Consider the following 20170-nt stretch of genomic DNA (forward strand, 5'->3'; position numbering starts at 1 on the left):
TGTAAGAGCTTCTGTTTTTAATTATTTATTTTTTTAGTAGTAAATGTTTTGCAATTTTAAAATGTGCAGATATTCATAGATATATTCATAGAGTCACTATTCAGATTTAGCTAGGATCTCAAAATCACTTGTATTTGCATACAGAAACAGAACTAAAAATTTTCTTGTGTAGGAAGAATACTACCAGCAGTAGAATGTGCTACCAGCCCTTTGCTATCCCTAACTCCGCTGTAATTACAATTAAATCTTATAAATTACTCAGAAAACATCTGGACACCCATTAGTCTGGTTGGGATGTTTTTCTATATTCCATGTACATGCAATATCATTCATTTATCACTATCAGTCATTTTCATACAGAAGAGGAATTTGTCCATATGGCTTGAAATTGTGGTTATAGAAAACTCTATTCCTTCTCGTCTTTCGAAGTGTTTCCAGGTCTTATGTATTTGTCTATTGGCTTAAGGTTATGCTTGCTTGCCCCAGTTAAATTAGTGTCTATTTATAGAATGTGATTGGGTATTTAAAATTAGAGATATTGATTAATATCCTTTGCATATAGTTTATGAACCTTCTACACAGAAGAACAATAAGCTAGTAGGAAACAAAGGTGCCAAATTTTTTAAGAAAGTTGAACTATTGAATACAAAAAAATAACCGAATATGAAAGCAAATGACCTTTATTTTTAGATTTCTAATAACTGCAAAACCAATTTTCAAATAATGTTATCAATAATTCTCTTGATATGGAAATGTTGATTCAGCTATCAGAGTATATTTAGATTTTGTTTAGATTCTAGCCTCGTATAATATTTACATATTTGAATATGTGTAATATTCATAAATAATCAATTTTGAGACATAGACCAAAGACTAAAATTAAAATTGAAAATACAGAGTGGTAAAAGAAATGGCAGAATGAATGTAGTCCAATACTGCTCTTTCCCATTTGTTTTCCATGTGAATATAATATTTAACCTTAATCAAAGACATTGTTGCTATCACTTCCATGGCTAAACGTATGTTGCCTCAATGAATCCAGTTGCTTGACTAAAATACATTTCTGATTAATAGACACTGACATACTTGACCAAACATACTTGTTTCTGAGCATTTGTATTTTGATAGTTCAGTGGCAAGATAGATGGAGACCTCAGTCTCTATTTTTCTTTCTCTTTCTGTTTAGAGCTTTAATATGTAAATGGACCTGGAGGGTAATCAAGTTGTTTCTCCTCTTTCATGTGCTCTTCTCCTCCTGACTTTTCCACACTGGCCATGCAGAAACACCCATCAAGTAAAGGGATACATTTTAGCTGCTAGACATTGATTTTATTTAAAAAGCAAATCAAAGCTAAACAAAATGAAACAACAACAACAAAAAGCACAAACACCTAAATAACAACAGTAAGAAAAAATATTGTTGTTTTTCCAACATCTTGGAAGATTAAGGTGTCATATCATATGTGATAAAAAGCATCTCTCAGAAATTTCTTGGAAACGGCCAAGTCTCCATAAAGGAAAAAAAAAAAAAAAAAAAAAAAGCATGACTGGAGGACATGTTGTTCACCTTTTGTAAATGCCATCCTTATATACTGAAATATATTTATAATATAGTAAAGATTAGACGCTATTGCTTTGATTTTTTTTCCATTTTAATTTGAATGCTTTCAAGTGGTAGTGTGATCATCAAGTTCAACTTCTGGTTCCACACAGTGTCGTTTGGACACTCTTCATGTCCTTCTTATGCTTTGGCTCCCAAAACTGCACACAGTACTCAAGGTGAGGTCACACCAGTGTAGAGCAGAGAGGGACAATCCCTTCTCTCGACTGGCTAGCAGTGTCGTGCTTGATGCAGGGTATAGTTGGCTCTTTCGGCTGCCAGGGCACATTGTTGACTTGTATTCAACAGAATCTATCAGTATTTTGCAAGGCTTTCTTTTCTTACAAAATATATGAAATTTCTTTCTTTTAATGTCTGTGTTTTTTTTTTTTTTTTTTTTTTTTTTTTTTTTCTGAATTTGATTATATATATATATGTATGTATATATATATTTCCCCCCCTGTAAATTATTCAATTATAGTAAATCAAGCAATAGCTGGGAGTCCATTTTCTGTATAAAACTGTTGCCAATTTACTGTGATACCAGAAAAGTTTTGGTGCCTTCTATACCAACGATACATACTCCCAGTCAGGTCTTATGGCTGTTGCACTTCCTTTTTTACTTTCATATCAGTTTCATAAGCTGGAGTTGTGCACAAACTGTTTGAATTCTTTAATGTCTATGAAATTGGAATGAAAAACTTGCTAATACAACTTTTCTTATTTCTTAATTTAATTCAGACAGCAGTTCATCAACACAATTTATTTTGATTTTATTGTCTTCATCAACATTCATGGAAGCCTGCAAAAGAAAAAGAAAAAAAAAAAAAGAAAGAATGCTGTATATAATAAAATTCTTTAATTTAAATAGTATTTGAAATTCAGAGCATAAAAATCATGTGAAATGTTTAGGAAAATATTTAGGAATTATTCAAAATCTTAACACTCTAAAAAGTTTCTATTAAAATAAGTTTAAACCAAACAGTAAAAGAAATAACTAAATTTTATGTGGTCATATTTTCCACCAAATAAATATTTACAGAAATGGTCCTTTTAAACCCTAAAGCCATAGTTAGGCATCAAAAGAAATGGCAAGTTTTTTTAAGTGTCATACATATATCAGTTTTTACTGACAAAAAGTTTATTTTGGAGGAACAGTGATTCATTTTGCCAACCATCATAATACACTTTGATTAATAACTGCAATTCCATTTTGCCTGAATGATAGATGAGTAGCATTTAGGCAGTGCAATTATTCAGTTCAATCAATGAACTGAATAATTGAGAAAAAAATGGTTGAGGTTGAATGTAACTTTTTTTTTTTTTTTCCTTCAGAAAATGTGTTTCTTTGCCTTAATTACAAAACACATGTTCTCAATTACATTTTGGATCTTTTGAATGGAAATAAAGGAAGATTTGGATACTACTTATAAAACAACAGGATTCATTGATGATCATATTATTCATTCATACAAACAGACGGATACAGTTCTTCTGCCTGTACATTCTGTGAATGTACTCATGATTCCCTCTTCCAAAAAAAATTGAGGATTAGTGAGTGAGTTGCTGTCCTCTGCTCTACATAATTTTTACTGCCACAGTGACTGGTAATCTTTTGTTCCATTTCACATGGATGAACTCTAGCACCTGGATTATAAGTCTTCCAACAGTGAATATTTTATGCAAAGTGAAAGAGCACCAGTGAAAGAACTTTCTGTTACTCTCCAGCCAGAAAAATCCTATGGAATTGTGTTTGGGTAATATTGTAGGAAATGCATTGTTTTAGAAAGATACAGTACGCATCGCTTCTGAAAGATGAAAAAAATAGATTGTATTGATGATCTCTTTCTTTTCCTTGGCTGATGTGCATTGCAAACAAAAGGTTTAATTTTTGGATATTAATAAAATTCACAGTCAGATATTTTGTATTTACATGGACACTAGATTTGTTGTATCAAACTCAGAGCCTGAGATGATTGAAAATGACTACCTCACACAACTAGATATTTCTCTTCCCATCCTCAAATCTAGAGATGTAGAAGTTCAGTCTGTATACAAAAAGTATCCAAAAAGAAAATGTGACATACTGCCCCAAAGTAGCAATTATTTTCCAAGAGATTTAATCTGTCTAGAAAGATTTTCCCCACAAGTTAACAGCGTCACTAAATGATCTCAATTCAGGGATCAAGTGAAAAGATACTAAAAACTCATTCCTAAACTCTTCTTTAACGAAAGCAGCAGCAGCAACCTGGAGATTCAGTGCAGCTGGTAGAGGGTGGCAAGGGGGCTTTTGACAGAAGTATGTAGTCACAGGATTTCAAAAGTGTGACATGCTTAATGGCCTTCAAGAATTTGAGATTAACACAAGTTTGCAGCCAGCAGACCGCTTGAAGTTCTGCATTTGCTGCAGGGCATCATCAACAAGCACGAAACACCTTGGAACTATTTACAACGCTATTTTGTATATCAGTTAATAACTTATTCCCACATCTGTGTCATCAGTCTTAGCAACGAGTTTTCTGTTTACCAAAGCAAGTCACTGAGAGGCCTCCATGATAACCTTTCTCTCACTTTCCTCCAAGTGCAGATCAGACAGCTACCTGGAGAGCCTGGGGTGAAAATCTCTTGCCTTTGTTTTTTTTTTTTTTTTCTTTACTTTCTCCAGCTTACAGCTAAGCATACACAATACAAAATAACTAACCAATGCCTTACATCAGCTCTGCAAGTTGCTCAGTTCAGTGGTTCAGCTCACTGAAAGTTATGTCGAAGAGTATCTGTTTTAAACACAGTCCAGATTCTTCCTCTCTTTGCCCCAAACCATCTCACAGGACAAACACAAAGCTTTTAGGCTAAACATTTTGGGGGGGTGTGGGGTGTGGGAGGGTTCTCTCTCTGTTAGTCATGAGATTCAGTGTGCACGACTATATTCCACTGGAAAAAACATCAGGTTTTTAAATATGAGGAATTCTCTTTATGATGGATTTTGCCAAAGACCTTAAGAACTTCACTTGGAAGAAATCAAAAAGCTTTCTGAGTAGATTTTTCCACTTCAGGCAACCTGTCCTTATGACAGTTTCATCTCTGCCAAGAAATTTTCAGTCACTGTATGGAAGAATACATTTGGGGATAATAATTCTGACCAATCACATGTGGCTGTGAAAATCGTTAACTATCCCATGATGGCAGGATCTTGGGTGGGTGAAAGGAATATGAAAAAAATGACCGAATTTAAGGAGAATCAGAATTTGCACACCCAGGAGTCTTTCCTCCACTCCTATAAATTATCATTTCTCTTGAAAGTCCATACAGACTTTCTGGAAAAGCTTGTATATTTAGAAAGTTTACCTTTAATATAGGACCACAGAATAAATAAAATGAAGATTAAAATGCAAGATAACTGGAAGTTGATTTGTATCTGTCCAGTGGATTATTTTAGGAAGTTTCCTAGTGACTTTCTGGACTATTATCCTACATTTCTAAGCATACAAGAAATGATGTCTAAAGACCTTTGGGGGAAAAAAAAAAGAGAGAGAGAGAGAGAGAGAGAGAGACCTATGAATTCAAGGTGTAATATCAGTGATTACTGATATTTTTGTTCTCAAAACACATACTGTTTTCTTTGTCACCTTTGTAGCAGCTGAAGAACCACTTTCCCTGCTGCAAAATTGCAGACAATATGTTCTCAGCATGAGGCTGCTAACGTCCCTGAAGAAAGAATACCAGAACAGCTACTCACTTTCTAACACCTCCAAGCTAGGAATAACTTCATAGTTCAGAACACTCACAGCCACATATTAAATTAAAGACAACTGTTTCTCTGCTCAGTTTCTTATTTCTGTCAGGCTTATTATCATAGGAGACAATAGATATGGATATTTGTAATACTGCTAATACATTAGGTAAAGTATATATAATGCTCTTTAAAGCTGAAAATGTAAGCCAAGTACCTCAGAAACAATATCTAGTCTGCATGAAAACTTACCTTGCACACAGTTACTTTTTTTTTTTTTTTTTACTATGAAAACAGGCATCTGTAAGTCCAAATGATTCCCCTAAATTGTATTGACTGGATAACACTATACAGCCTTGCATAACTTAGACGATGTGGAGCAAGGGAAAGTTCATACAGCTGCCTATTCCCTTGAGCATTTGAAGCTGCTGTGATGAGACAGTTTCTTTTTGTCACCAACAGTTGAAGATCAAATGTTGCAAGGTTGGTATAAAGTCTTCTTTTCCCACTACATCTTTCCCCCCATTTCACAAGTTAAACTATGGTGTCTCAGAGTTCCCAGTCAGGGTCAGAAGGGGTAAGACTCACCTTTCCCACGGACATGTCAATAGCATCTACCATGAAAGGTAGTAGCTGGGCTAGCCCTTCTCTCACTGTTTCCTTTCACAGAGGCTTTCCCAATCCACTATTGTGTCTCTTAAAGTGCAATCTACCTGAAAACATACATAAGAGTTGCTGAATAGGAATAATTTCACAGCAATACAGTTTTGCTGCTGCATGACAGGTTGTGACATATGGATGCTGTAGCAATTGGGATTTTCATGGCATACTTGTAGAGACGTTAAAAAAGAAAAAAGAAAAAGAAAAAAAAAAGAAAAAAAAAAGAAGCCCTTTCATTTACGCAATGTTAAAGGTGGAGAAGCAGCCTGGCTACATCACCAAATAAATTTATCTCTAAACCACATTACATTTTGCTGTTTCTACCCATCTGAAAGCAAAAATTTCTTGTATGAAGGTGAGAAATTTTGAAGAAGGTGTGTGTGTGGAGTCCTTTCAGGCAGCAACGGATTGATGAACAGTCCTTCAAACCAGACTCCGACTCCTTCTTCATAAGGCTACAAGAGGGGAAGAGAGAATGAGGAGGTCTTCTATTGTCACATTCTGCTATTGCTTCAGCTTTACCAACCTACATATGTCTGTGAGACAGTCATAGATGAATTGCCTGTTGGGACTCTACAATAACAATAGAGCATCTTCTCAGGAACAGGAAATAAGCTGTTCTCCAAAGCCTTAATTTCAACAGTGCAAAGGCAAGGAGAAGGGATAAAGGAAACAATGGATGCAATCCACAAAGGACATGGTAAGCTATGTTTATTTGTTAGTTATAGTCTGATATATGAAGTTCAATGTGTAGTGGTGTCTTCACTTCAGTTAACAATAGTATTTATGAAACTCATTGTAAACCGATGAAAATCATATTCGCTGCCTTCAGTTACATTACATGAAAGCCCGACCCTCAGCTGCAATGTTGAGTTTCTATCTGCTGCAGTGTAATTTTGAATGCTACTCTTTATTTAAATACTATTTCTATTACATTATAGAATAGCTGAAACAAACCTCTAGGAAGCTAGTTGAAGCACTTTTACAGTTGTGTTTTATGGTAGGACATGTCCATTCTGATACACGTTCAACTCAGCACTGGATTTACAACTGAATTTCTAAATACCCATGAAGACCTAGGGGGGAAAGAGAGAGAGAGGTAATATATATATATACACACATATTTCAATTACAAGTATCTGTAAACAGAAAGAAATACATATACATTTATAAAAGATGTTTTATCACATTTATTTATACATTTTACTTGGTATTCAATATCTTGTAAATATTCTCCCCTTCCTCCCCTCTACCCCCCCCAAAAAAAAAATAATCAACAACAATGACAACTTATTTGCCTAATTTGATCTTTCACATTTAATGAAAACTGTTATATAGAAAAGATCAAGCAAGTTTTCCATCAGTGTTAAAAATCCCAATCAAGTAAATTAAAAATCCCACTGTTTAATGCAGCTTTTATATCTCTTCACTTTCATTTTCCCTAGCAAGTATGTGTAAAGGTCCATAGGAATCCACTGTACTGAGTATATACTTCCTGCAGAACTCTCCAGGTAACTTTCAGCTGAATTTCCATTTGATTCATTTCAATTTTAAAATATTAATTATTAAAAATAAAATGTTTCATATTTCAACTTTTAAAGCTTTCCTGCTCATAGGGAACAATCCTTATTTCATTCAGGCAGTTTCTCTATATACATAATTAACTGTCTATTTTATATTTCAGCTCCTTAAGCTCTTCTGTTAGGAAGATTATATTAAAAAAAAAAAAAAAAAAGCCGGGGTGGGGGGTATATTTGAAAGTATAAGAAATTTAGTCTGCTTGCACTGATCATTAAATGAGATCTATCCTTATAATCTGAGTCATCAGGTGAATCTTCTCAGAAGATTAAAAGAATGTCCCTGAAACATCCTGGTAATCGAAGTTGTGTAAAGTCAAAAAGCATACTTGCTGCTCTGTTCATGAAATCCGCACTTTAACAAAAGAAATGAAAGGCATCCTTGGACTTCTCAGACTTCAAGACTCTTAAGCTTTGAATTGAAATGAAGAGAAAAAAAAGTTAGGTTTAAGCCTATAAAGAGTGCTTCAAGTCTTCCTGTAAGATATCCAGACTCTAAATATTTTAAAATAATTTGACAAGGCACACCCAAGTACAACAACTTGTACCCACTCCAAAACAATCATATTTAAATCTCATCAAAGACTATGTTAATGTGCTGGAATAACACTTTATGCAGTTATCTGAGAATTTTAAAGTTTACGGCCGTCTACAAATTTCTGACCTTTCAGCGTGTTTCTGTTCACCTGATCTCCCAGTGTGCTGCACAGCGCATTGCAGTGAATACCTGTGCTAAGTCAGTGGTCCTCCAGCTCTGATTCTTTTATTCCAGTAGCATTATGGAGAATATTTCCATCACAGCTATATTGTAACAAGTTTCCTTGAGCCCCAATAGCATACACTTTTCCACAAAAATTTTTGGATTATTCCTTCTACAGAGTTGTATGCAAGGGAAAATAATTTTTTTTGTCAGAATAAAGGACATAACTTTAAAAATAAAAGTACACTCTTAGAATTAAATGAGATTTGACTGGTGTATAAAAGAGATATGTCACCTGATATTTGTTCATTTGAAAATCTCACCGTGTAAGTCATATATCATCTAAAGCATTTCAAGCCTGATGCTAAGAGATGTGAATTTGTCATAAATAATATTTCAGGGAAAAACAACAGGATTTGATGTGTCACATGTTTAAACTGTGAAACTGATTGAATATGGACAGAAAAGCAAAAGCATGTGTTACAGCAAAAATAGATTTAGATAAAATCATATCCTTAACACTTGCTTAAGTAATGCTGTCTTTGAGACTCTTGTCTGATGTAAATTAGAACAATTACATTAGTTTTACAGTGCACAAAGACAGTATATTTCTTTTTTAAAAATAAGTTGTTTGTTTGTTTGTCTGTTTTCCTACACAATAATTTCACCCATTTAATAAGGAAACAAGGAAAAGAGCAGAAGTTCTATCTAGAACCAATGGGGTTTGATGAAGTAATATTTTTATTCATAGTAGAAGGCAATCCAAGCAAACAAACAAAAAACACCAAGAAAAAATGAAAATACAAAACAAACAACAACAAAAACCAGGAGCTCTTGCTCTCCATGAGAGCAAATACATTTTCAGTAGAAATACATTAGCTACACGATAAATCTGATTGTGTACTCACAATAAACCTAATATTTTTAATGTATGTCTTGTGCTATTGAACTAGTTTTGTACTATTGGAAAATAACCACTACTATTCTCTAAACTGCTCTGTTCAGAGTTCTCTCTCTGAACTGCTAGTATTTGATACTTAATTCATTTCACACATAAGCCCCTTTTCCCTTTCTGGTTATTAATCCTATTAATAAAGGGGATTTTTGCTGTCCTCATATCTCTAAGTGAGGTGAGATTAATAACTTGTAGAGACATCTGTCTCTTCTCCAAATTGAGACTAAGGAATACATCTCCCTCTTCCTCTCTCTCCTTCTTCCACAGTCATTCTATCTTTGTAATTTCTATCTTTCGTTTTTCTTCACTGTTCAAGTTTCACTGAAAAAAATATACCAGAAACTCAACATCATCAACAACAACTAACAAAAACCTCACCAAAGTAAAAAAATCCTGTAAGAACTATTTTCAAATAAAAAGAGCTATTTTCAAATTTAAAAAAGTATTTTTTTACTGAAAAAGTAAATAATAATAATAATAATTATTATAATTATTATTATTACTATTATTATTATTATTTAGACCAGTCTGTTTCAAAGCTGTTTTCACTTTCACTGTCATCATGAATTTCTCAGTACAGTGATCACCTGGACCAATATGACAGCAGAATTCTGGTCTGGGTGCCTTTTCCCCTACAACAGTAGTGGAAAACAGAGGAAATGATGTAAGAGTCTTCACATAGGTTCTGTATCTTTTGAAAATTATCATGTTTCAACTCTTAGTAATTTTCTTGGCCTTTACTAGATTCAATATTAAAATTCAGCAACCTGAGAGGATGTTATGATATGCTATATTATTCTTCTTGAAATATTAAAGTGCAAGCCTTACATTTTGTTTGGAAGTTTACTATTCCCCATAACTTTACCCATGAAAGGGATGTATGCAGATTCATTACCTTGTAACAAATTACTTTATTACAAATAATTCTAAAAATCCAAGACAAGACAGGAATAACAGTACTGAAGAACAATGACTACTGCATTTGATTCTATATATTTATATTTATTAATGTATGTATCTTTATACACAATATTTAAAGTAAAAAACACAGAAATTAAAAACATTCTAAAAAAATCAAGCTAGAATTCATTCATCATCTTTATGTAATAAGAGAAAAATACAAATATTTTCTGTCTATTTTGTTGGTCCAATCTAAACTAAACACACTATTTACAAAGAAAACTTCTGTTCCTAGTGTCAGCTAAAATGATTGCATTTAAGAGCATTTAGACCTGGACTGACACTCCAGTTCACTGACTCAGCTTTGATTTTTAAGCTCAGCAACAGAAGACACAACTGGTATGTCAGTCCACATATTCCAGGTAGGCTAGGAAAGTTAATCAAGTTCCTAACTCTCACAAGTACATATGTAATGAAAGTACCTGTAATTGAGCTAATACACTGATAATCAAGAGACAAAGCCATTAGCACAGATGTCCAAGGGCCACCAAATGAGAACTGCTACACCCTGTGTGTTTTGAAATTAGTTTGCCTGTCTCATCAAATCATACTTCAAAGATGTACTTTTTTTTTTTTTTATTTTTGGTGATAGAAGACATGTAATTACTAAGTGTGAGGCTGGGTCAGCCTTGGTAGGGAAGACAAAGGAAAATAAAACTTGTTGGCGTCATATGTACTCTCTTTGTCACTAAAGAAATGACTGAAATCTGTGTGACTATTTCAGCCTTTCCCAGTTTGTAGATATTATTCCTTCTCTCCCAGTCATGTTGCTATGATTGCCTATCTCTTTTTTCTGTCTTTATTTTTGGACTTCATCTTCTCACCCCTTCAAGGATGTGCCACTCTTTACTATAATATCTCAGAGGTGGAAGGAAGATAATGGTACTTATTTTTTCCTCCTGATTATCAATAAAAATATTTACTGAACCAGGAATATTAAAACAAACAAACAGACAAACAAAACCACTAAAATAATACAGGAGTCAAATACTACGTCTTTGAATCAGTCCCAAACTTAAGAACTTCATTTTTTTTATTTGCAGGGTTTGTTTGTTTGTTTGTTTGTTTCATTGGTTTTTTTTTCCTAGTAAATCATTTTCTTCTCAGTTTATTCCTGTGGAACTTCTACTACAGAGTTCTCAGCAGTAAGTCAAACTCCTGTAGGGTCTGGAGATTCTAAGTTTTGGTTTTCTTTTTCTTGAGCAAGGAAAATAAAATGAATGCAGGATAACTGCATCAGAACTGTAGTGGAAATAAAGTATCCCATCATGAGGCAAAGTTGCATAATTGTGTCTCATTGACACAGACTATTAGTGATATCAGACTATGGAAGCCTTGTTTGTGAGCAGTAGAGCTGGATAGATAACACGATGACCTAAGGCTGGCAGCAGGAAAACTGAAGTTCCTGATGATTTATTGAACTTTCATTCAATAACAGGTGCTTAAATTTGTCCATTATTGCATCTGAGAAGAGTGACATATCTAGGCCAAGATTAAAACATTCATTTGAATAGGAATGGCCAAATGTAAATAGAGAAAAAAAGAATGTTAATATTTCAAGGAGCATTCTCTTATGTCCCAGAGTGGTTCCTCAAATATCCTGATTTACTTTGGGAAATGCAGTCTCACCTGTTGCATTTGATGGAGCTCAGAATATCATTTTCAAGACAGGACAAGAATATTACACTTGCAAAACTGTAATTCTTCTTTTAACTTGTTTAAGAAAACTGTGTATAAAGGATAAGGCATATACTTACATACTTGTTATCTAACTTCATTTGTAAAATATAAAAAATATCAAATCTGTTAAAAGACAGAGTCCTATATGAGACCTGCACAGGTGCACATATACCTGGAATTTTCTAAATTTGGAAGAGTGAAAAAAAATGGAGGTTTCATGCCACCATTTCCAGGTGCTGCTGCAGACCTCTGCACTCTGAAGCTGTGTCTCTTAAGCTCTGTGTTACCAGAGTCCTGTCTCATGGGGTGCAGAAAGGCTTGTTGCCACAGCCCCAAAGGAGCACAAAGCTATGATTGTGGGGGGAACCCCATTATTCTAGTCTAGAGACAGAAGCCCCCACCAGAGCTGTCCCAGAAGAGCCCCAGCCCCACAAGCCGGGTGCCCCAACATCAGCAAGGAGGCTCTCCCCACAGTCCAAGGACACTGTCTGGGATACAGGGCTCCGAGTGGGGAGAAAGGAAGAGATATTGGGACTGCACAGGACTTGCTGTGGAATGGTTAGAAGATGTAGTGAAGGTGCGGAAAGGGAGGGATTAAGGTGGTTTGGAGAGGAACAAGCATGGGAAATCAGAAGCAGAAAGGGGGGCGGGGGGTAAGGTAGGTTAATAAAGAAATAATATGCTATGTAGACACACTGGTTACTTGTAGTATTGTGATGTACATGAATGCAGCATCTCTCCATATTCTGCATTTAGGACAAATAGAAAAAAAAAAAAAAAGAATAAATTGTCCTGATCACACAGCACTGAGTCTCTCCGAGGGATTCCAGAATACAAGTGCAGTCTGTCCTGCCAGTAGTAAGAGTTTGTGCTTGGAACAGTGTGACTCAGTCAACTTCTAAAGAGCATGTTTGCTTATTTTTCCATTTGGAGAGAATATTAGTAAGTTCTATCATGTGAATGGAACCTCATTTACTGCTGTGAAGAATCTTTACCCTCTTTTGACTTACATTTGTAAAATTCAGTGATATTACAAAGGTAATATCTTCTCTTTAGTAGATATTAAATATTAATTTATGCCTCACAGCCATATTACTCCCAGCTGTTGTCCTGTCAGATCTTATAAATGAATTGAGGGTGTATGGAAGGAAGAAGAAGTGGAGGCATTCAGTCTGGACTGGAGACCCTCAAGGAAACTATGCATGATACAGGAATTAGTACTGGTGGTTATTTAATATCACTTTTCTTTGAACAAGACAATTAGATAATCTCCACTTGCTGCTGGATTAAATGAAAAACAAACAAACAAACAAACAAAAACACAAACCAGCTTTTTTGAGAATTTCAGTAGCTTATTAATTAAGGTAATACCAGTTTTTTGTGCCCCATTATTTGTCTTACATTTAAACAGCCTGTTACACATTAGAAGATAGTCCTGCAAATATCTTCTTAGATTAAATTCTGTTACATGCTTAGGTGCTTTCAACTTAAATAAGGCAGATATTTTTAGTGCTTTTAGACAATTCATCTTCTTCAGAGTTTATCATCAGAATCAGGCTACTGAGTACTACTCGGTATTACAAATATAACAACTACTACTTAGAAACTGGAGCCTGAAATTAATTCAGAAGATTGTTAGTCAGAATTTAGGTGAATACAAATTATTCTGTGTCTGTGTCTGATGGCAGTGGTACAAGAAGCTTGTCTTTTTTATCCTTTTATCTGAAGGATCACTAAGAGCAATACCCTGGTTCAGTGTTCTGGGAGAAACTGGAATTCAAATCTATGCTTCCTAGGAAAACTTAACTTCCAGCATAAGAGGGACTTGGGAATGTTTAATATCTCTCCTGTGTAATCCCTGTGATGTTGAATCCTTGCCCTGTAGACAGAAGATGAGAAAAAATGGAAAAAAAAATTGATTCTTTACTTTTATATTCTCTACCGAAGAGTCTTGGATTTTGATCAGCCAGTATTATTTTCGGTTTCATTCAATAGCAATGCAATGCAAATTGCAGAACTGCTTGAGGAGCTTGAGTCTAGTAGAACTGAAGATGATCAGTAGCCTAATCACTAAACAGGAGTTTTTGACGCTATTTCCAGAGGAAGAGGAGGGAAAATATTGCTTTTCCAGGTTATCCAATAGCCTGCTGAAAACTTTGGAGGAAATAAGAGTGAGAAATGTAAATGGAGATCTCCCCATTTAAGTAGGCAATTAAATACATACTTCCTACTTTGAGGGTGAGTGTTCTAATCACCAGGATGTGTAAGACAGGTAGTGGCTGTGCCTTTCATTCATGGATGTCTTATTCTTGGTCATTAAATGTGTGGAAAAATATCTCTGAAACAACTCAAGTTACATTTAGGTCATTCCCATAGTCAGAATTAGAATTATATTCAATGACGCTTAGGTGAAAGTTAAGTCCAAACCTGTAGGTTCATGCACAATAGCGAGAAGTGAAGAAATCAAGAACTCTCAGATCAAATAATATCTGCAAAAACACCTTTACATGCAAGCATCTACTGTATATAGTTTCATTTCATTTGTAATTCTTAAGTTCAATAAGTCATCTTACTTTTGTTGTTGTTGTTGTTAATTTTCTAGAAAGATCAATATTAGATACCTTCATGTAACCATGAGATCATCTTTTGTTTGTTTGCTTGATAAAGAGCTGGGACTGGATGCATGTTTAATGGAAAACTAAAAACATAAAAAAGGTTGTGTGCAGTTATTGTATAGAGTGTCAAAAAGCCTTTATTACTCACAAACATTCCTAGTGGGTAAGCAACTCAAAAAAATCAGAAATGCTTTGAGGAAACAAAAACTTGAAAAGAAAATAAATATCTTCTCCTGTCAGTTCAACTCACAGGCTTCCTTATAAAAGTAATTGTAAGTGTACAACATGTAGATCAACTTGGTAATGCAGTTAAGAATCACTGAGCCTCTAGAAATTTACTCCACAGTCACCACTTATTTGCCACTTCTTCCAGAGAAAGCTTCCATTTTCACACCTACCACCACCGCCTTCTTCCCCGGAAAATTAAATAATATTGTTCATTCAAAGTGTCCCCATGCTACTGACTGAAATCATTATAGCGCCTAAATCCACTAAAACAGCAAGGTTATATTTTGCATTTAACCTTACTAAACATTTTTTGTGAACATATCCAAACTTTACTCAAGTGCCTTAAGGCAAAGATTACACCAAAATAAAAAAAAAAAAAGAGAGAGAAAATAAAACCTCAAATATTAGCAAATAATAGACTTAATTTCCTCTCTTCCAGTAACATGTGAAGACATTACATTGACTAAACCAGACATCTAAAACCTATAATTGATATTCAAAAAAAAAAAAAAAGTGAAGAAAATGACTTTATTTTCTTTTTATGAAGGTTATTATTCTAACTTTCTTTCATCATATTAGAGCATCAGACAAATAATGTAATACAAATTTATATGCAAAATCCAATAGCTTTCCCAATCCAGTTACTATATCTGACCGTGTAAATCGAAGGCACTTTAAACAACTGAAGTTACTCTGTGTTTTAACCAGTGAAAATGAATCAGTTATAATAGGTTGTGGGTTTTCTTTAATGATTCAGAATGTATTAGCATAGTTTGTATTGCTGTTTTTCTTTTGTTTCTCCGTGAAATGAAATAGTATTATGGATATTTTCAAATATCCATTCACAGAGCAGCTGCTCATATTTCCAAGTATTCTATTTCTAACCATTGTCAAATATATATTTTCAGTTAGCTTTTCCAGTATGAGTCAGATTTATTGAACAGTAATTTCTGAGAAGTCCCTAAACATTTTTATAATCGTCACCACTTTTTATTGACTTCCATTCTCTCATACCAAAGCCAACTTAATGAACCGTACACACCACTAACTACAAAATGATTATGAGTAGTTTGACAGAGAATTCTTTCAGCTTTCTGTGGAAAACAAAACAAAACAAATAAGAACAACAACAAAAAATATAGTTGTACTAATTGTTGCTATTAATGCAATTGATATTCCCAAGGTCATAGGATCCTAAAATAGTTCAAATTAAAATGTCTTTAGTACAGTCTGCTCAAAGCAGGGTCATTGTTTGGGTCCTGAATGTTGTCACAATCCTGACTGTCCCTGACCTGCTCTTCTAGGGCCTCCCCTCCCCTGCCCTGCCCTTCCTCATGCCTGTCCCCAGGGCTGTCAGCCCCTGCCCCAGTGAGGCCATAGCAGGGCTGGGCTGCAGCTCCCCACAGTCCTGTCCTGCCTGACCATAGGCCCTTCTGAGCTAGGCTCAGCTGTGGGCCCAGCCTGGCCTAGGCTCATCCCCATTGCCAGCTTTGGGGCTGGGGTTATCCCAGTGACCCTGGCTGTCCTGCTCCTTGCTGGGGTGGTGGGACAGGCCTTGGTTGGGGGTCCCTGCCATGACAGACCCCGTGGAGAGACCCTGCCACTGCCTGCCCATAGGAGCCACCAGCCTCATGGCACCCTGAGCATCTGCTCTGGGGCGCAGGTTGCTCAGGGTTTTATCCAGTTGGGTCATGAATGTCTTCAAGGCCAGAGATCATACAGATCAGTGTGATCTATCACTTTTCCACCACCCTTTATTTTCAATTCTCCATAATCTTTAAAAAGTGTTCCATTTTGATTTATCTGAATCCAATTCTTCCTAGAGAGGCTTGATCTAATTCAAAAGTTTCCCCATTACTTCATAAATCTTCATAAACAGATGGAAATCACTTTATAAAATGGAATACAGAAAGATGACATTATCCACCATTTAAAATGTTGTCATGTCAATTCAAATCGAAATGTAAAGCTCCCTATTTCAGTAATTTCCATTTCATTGGAAAATAAAGTTCCATTTCAGTAACAGTACTACAGATAAGTCAAAGTACTGTAGATGAGTCAAAGATTGATTCCAAAAGTCTGTCACAGGAACAGTGCCGGTGACATTTGGTGAGCTGTTTCTTGTCCAGCGAGTCACACAGTCACATACCCCTATAATGGGGCTGAGGGGCCTCCTGCTCTGCCTCCAGCAGCCTGGGGCCCTTGAGCACCCTAGGCCTCCACATGTCCCAGTTCCAGGGACACCCTCCCCTGGCCCCCAGGCACCTGCCCCACTCTCCAGCTGGTCCAGCTCGGTGCCGGCCAGCATCACACAGTGACAGCACACCCTCATTGTGCCATGTGCTGGCACCACGGGCACGTGAGACACCCACCTTGGGCCACTTCAGCACTCAGAACCACTACACTTTTGGGAAGGTTGGCAGCTTTTGTCTTGTAATCTGACAGACAGCACTTCTTGATGAAGATGGTCAGTGTTAGATACACACGATTCTTCTCAAGTCCCTCCTGTGGAAGCAAGCTGGGACACCACATACTGTAAACATACGTGAAATAAGAAAGAGTGCTACTGACACTTCCTACTTTTTGTGTTAGCTGACAAATATTTACCAATGCAATTCCAAATCTGCTGGTAGCTTTTGTTTGTCAGTGCTCTAAACAGCAAAGGAAAGGAAAACTTTTTTTCCCCTAGAACAAACCTTTTTAATAATCATTTTGGTGAAGAGGAAAATAGCTAATTCTAACCTCCAGAAAACACTAAACAATTGCCTGTTACTGAACAAAAAGAAACAGAATATTTACTTAGAAGAATACATTGTCAAGGAAAAAAAAAAGCAATAATTATATAAAAAGATTCAGAATGGAAAATAAACTATAACAGCAACAACAACAACGACAACAAAAAACTAAACCAAAACTAAGATATTATTTTCACTTTCTGTCTTGCATGTTTTCATCAGATCTATATAATGATCAGACAGTATTGCTGCAAATATGTGAAGGTAGAAATCCCACAGTGGTCAAAAATACTTTCCTGTTGTCACACAGAGCTATGAAAGTCAAACTTTCTTAAGTCAATTTGTCAGTGGTTGAATGATGCAACAGTACTCTAACTCCATTGATTTACATATTTTTCTATAAAACTCTGCATTTTTGCAGGCAGAAATAGATTCTCCAACTCCATACATGCAATGCTGGTGGCTAATGACACTGTCAGTCAATACATTTTATTTAATCTATGTAGCCTCTCTTCACATGTTGTCTTGGTTTACAAAATGAAAATGAGAGAAGTTAATGTTTCCAACTCAATCATTCTTCACAACTACATCAAAAGACCCTGAGAAGACATTTGTGACTGTTAGCCTCCTACTGTGTGTCCCAGCGATGAATCACATACAGTGACAGAGGCTCATGGATACCTTCAACAGTGTTTGCACTGTGTGGTAGTGTGCGCTGACGGATTTGCTGAAATTCAGTTTTATCTCTGTGAGTACTAAATCCACTGACATTATAAGTTATAGTAGTAAAATGCTACATTTTTTTTTTTACTTCATTAAAAAGCAAGAGTTTCTTGATTAAATGTGATTAAATGTGACCTAATGTCTCGTACTGGTACTTTAAGAGAAATGGACTACATGAAAGATAAAAGTTGCTGTGAGTTGCGGCTCAGAAGTCAAATAAGCAAAGTTATTTTGTTGAGAAAAGGTAGCTTGACATGCCTGTAAAATTTATAGGAATGAATCTGCTTCAAAACCTCCTAGGAGTTGGAGAAGGAAATTACATTTGACATAATGGGAAACATTTGAGATTTTAATGCAAGGCAATGTATTCTACATACTTTGTATCAAGAAACTTTTTCAATCTGCTCCTATCTGTGGGACAACACTTCTGATGGTTTTTAAAATGAGAGAAGAAACCTTACTCTGTATAAGGGACATTGAAAATATTTGTATGCTTGTGATGGAAATGTGCTTTTTAAAATAAAACTTTATTGGGAAGTTCGTTAGAAAGTTTCCTTACCTATAACTGTTTTACCTAATAACAGAAATCAATTATTTTGGTCAATTTATATTTATTTGTGATTGTGTGAGCAGTGGATACGAACGAAAAAATAACAATGAGGATTATATATTTGTAAAAAATGTTTCTCTTCCAAGGATCTAGTTGTTATTATTGTTATTGCTATTGTTATTGTTATTATTTGAAAAATTGTGCCATAGAGAGAGACCTTTCGGTATGGAGTTCTCATGCATGTAGTCCAACATGCATGAGACCAACATATCTCTATGTAGGTCCATAGAGATATAGCCTTTGACTACTATATTCATGGCTTTCTGAACTGTTCCTGAAAAAGTTATTAATGCAAAATTCAGATTTATCTTTAGCTGCTGATAATTTTTTTAAGTGCATGTTTGCATAATTTATGTATTTTATTTTTTCTCTGTATTTAAAATGCTTCTTTACCATGAAATAATAAAACTCATATAGGAATCAGCTAACCTTTGTAGAAAGTTCACTGAATTTGAACAGAAAAATACAGATAATAGTGCAATTATATTAACCAATTATATATATGAGTGTCCACAGTTATGATCATTATTCAGTACTCCCAGATGAAAAGATAGCATGAAAAAAAAATCTAAGAGAAAACGAGGTCATAATGTTTCCTTGTTCATTTTGATATGAAATTGTAATACGGGAGTGTTCTTGAACTGAGGCAGAGTAAAGCTAAAACTCATTACTAGTCACAGATTCAAGGGCTAACACACTTTCATGGAGTCTTTGCATTCAGAGAACATCTAGCATACTAAGTAGTTGTTTCCAAAGGTAAAGAATGACAAGTCCTGTTCATGTAATAGACAGTGTACTGAAGTTAGTTGCTTTTTTTAAATCTTACCAGGAAGGAGCTAGTGCTAATACCAAGAGAGCTGTCCTGAAAAATATGTTCAAAAGAACAATACACAAAACCTGCTCTATTTACTTATTATATTTTTGTGGACTCCCTCACAATTTTAAGCCCATGGGAATAATTAGAATATCACTACGTATTAACATTTCATTGTACATTTTTTCTTCTACACTCAAAAGCCTCTGAAATTTCAGACATAAATTTCATTGGTGTTTCATTCCATAGCAAAATTTAGGTTAAAGTCTTGGAAAAAATAAAGGTAATCTTTTTTCAGTTAGCACCAAAAGTGGGTAAAAAAAAATCACCTTCACAATTTTAAACATCTGAAAACGACCATCTTCTTTTCTTAAATTTTGAACGTCTGCAGGTCCAGCACTGACTAATATTTGGAGACAGATGTATGAGAAGAGTTCCCATCATTAACATTTAATCAACACAAAATAAATCATCATAATAAAAATAATAATGTAATAAATAGGTGAATGAAGGAGCTTACCCTACCATATCCAGGTACTAAAAGAGCTATAAATAAAAAGCAATTTATTTTTATAACTTTCTC

Source organism: Anser cygnoides, chromosome 1 (assembly GCF_040182565.1).
Source record: "Anser cygnoides isolate HZ-2024a breed goose chromosome 1, Taihu_goose_T2T_genome, whole genome shotgun sequence".
Classification (NCBI taxonomy): Eukaryota; Metazoa; Chordata; class Aves; order Anseriformes; family Anatidae; genus Anser; species Anser cygnoides.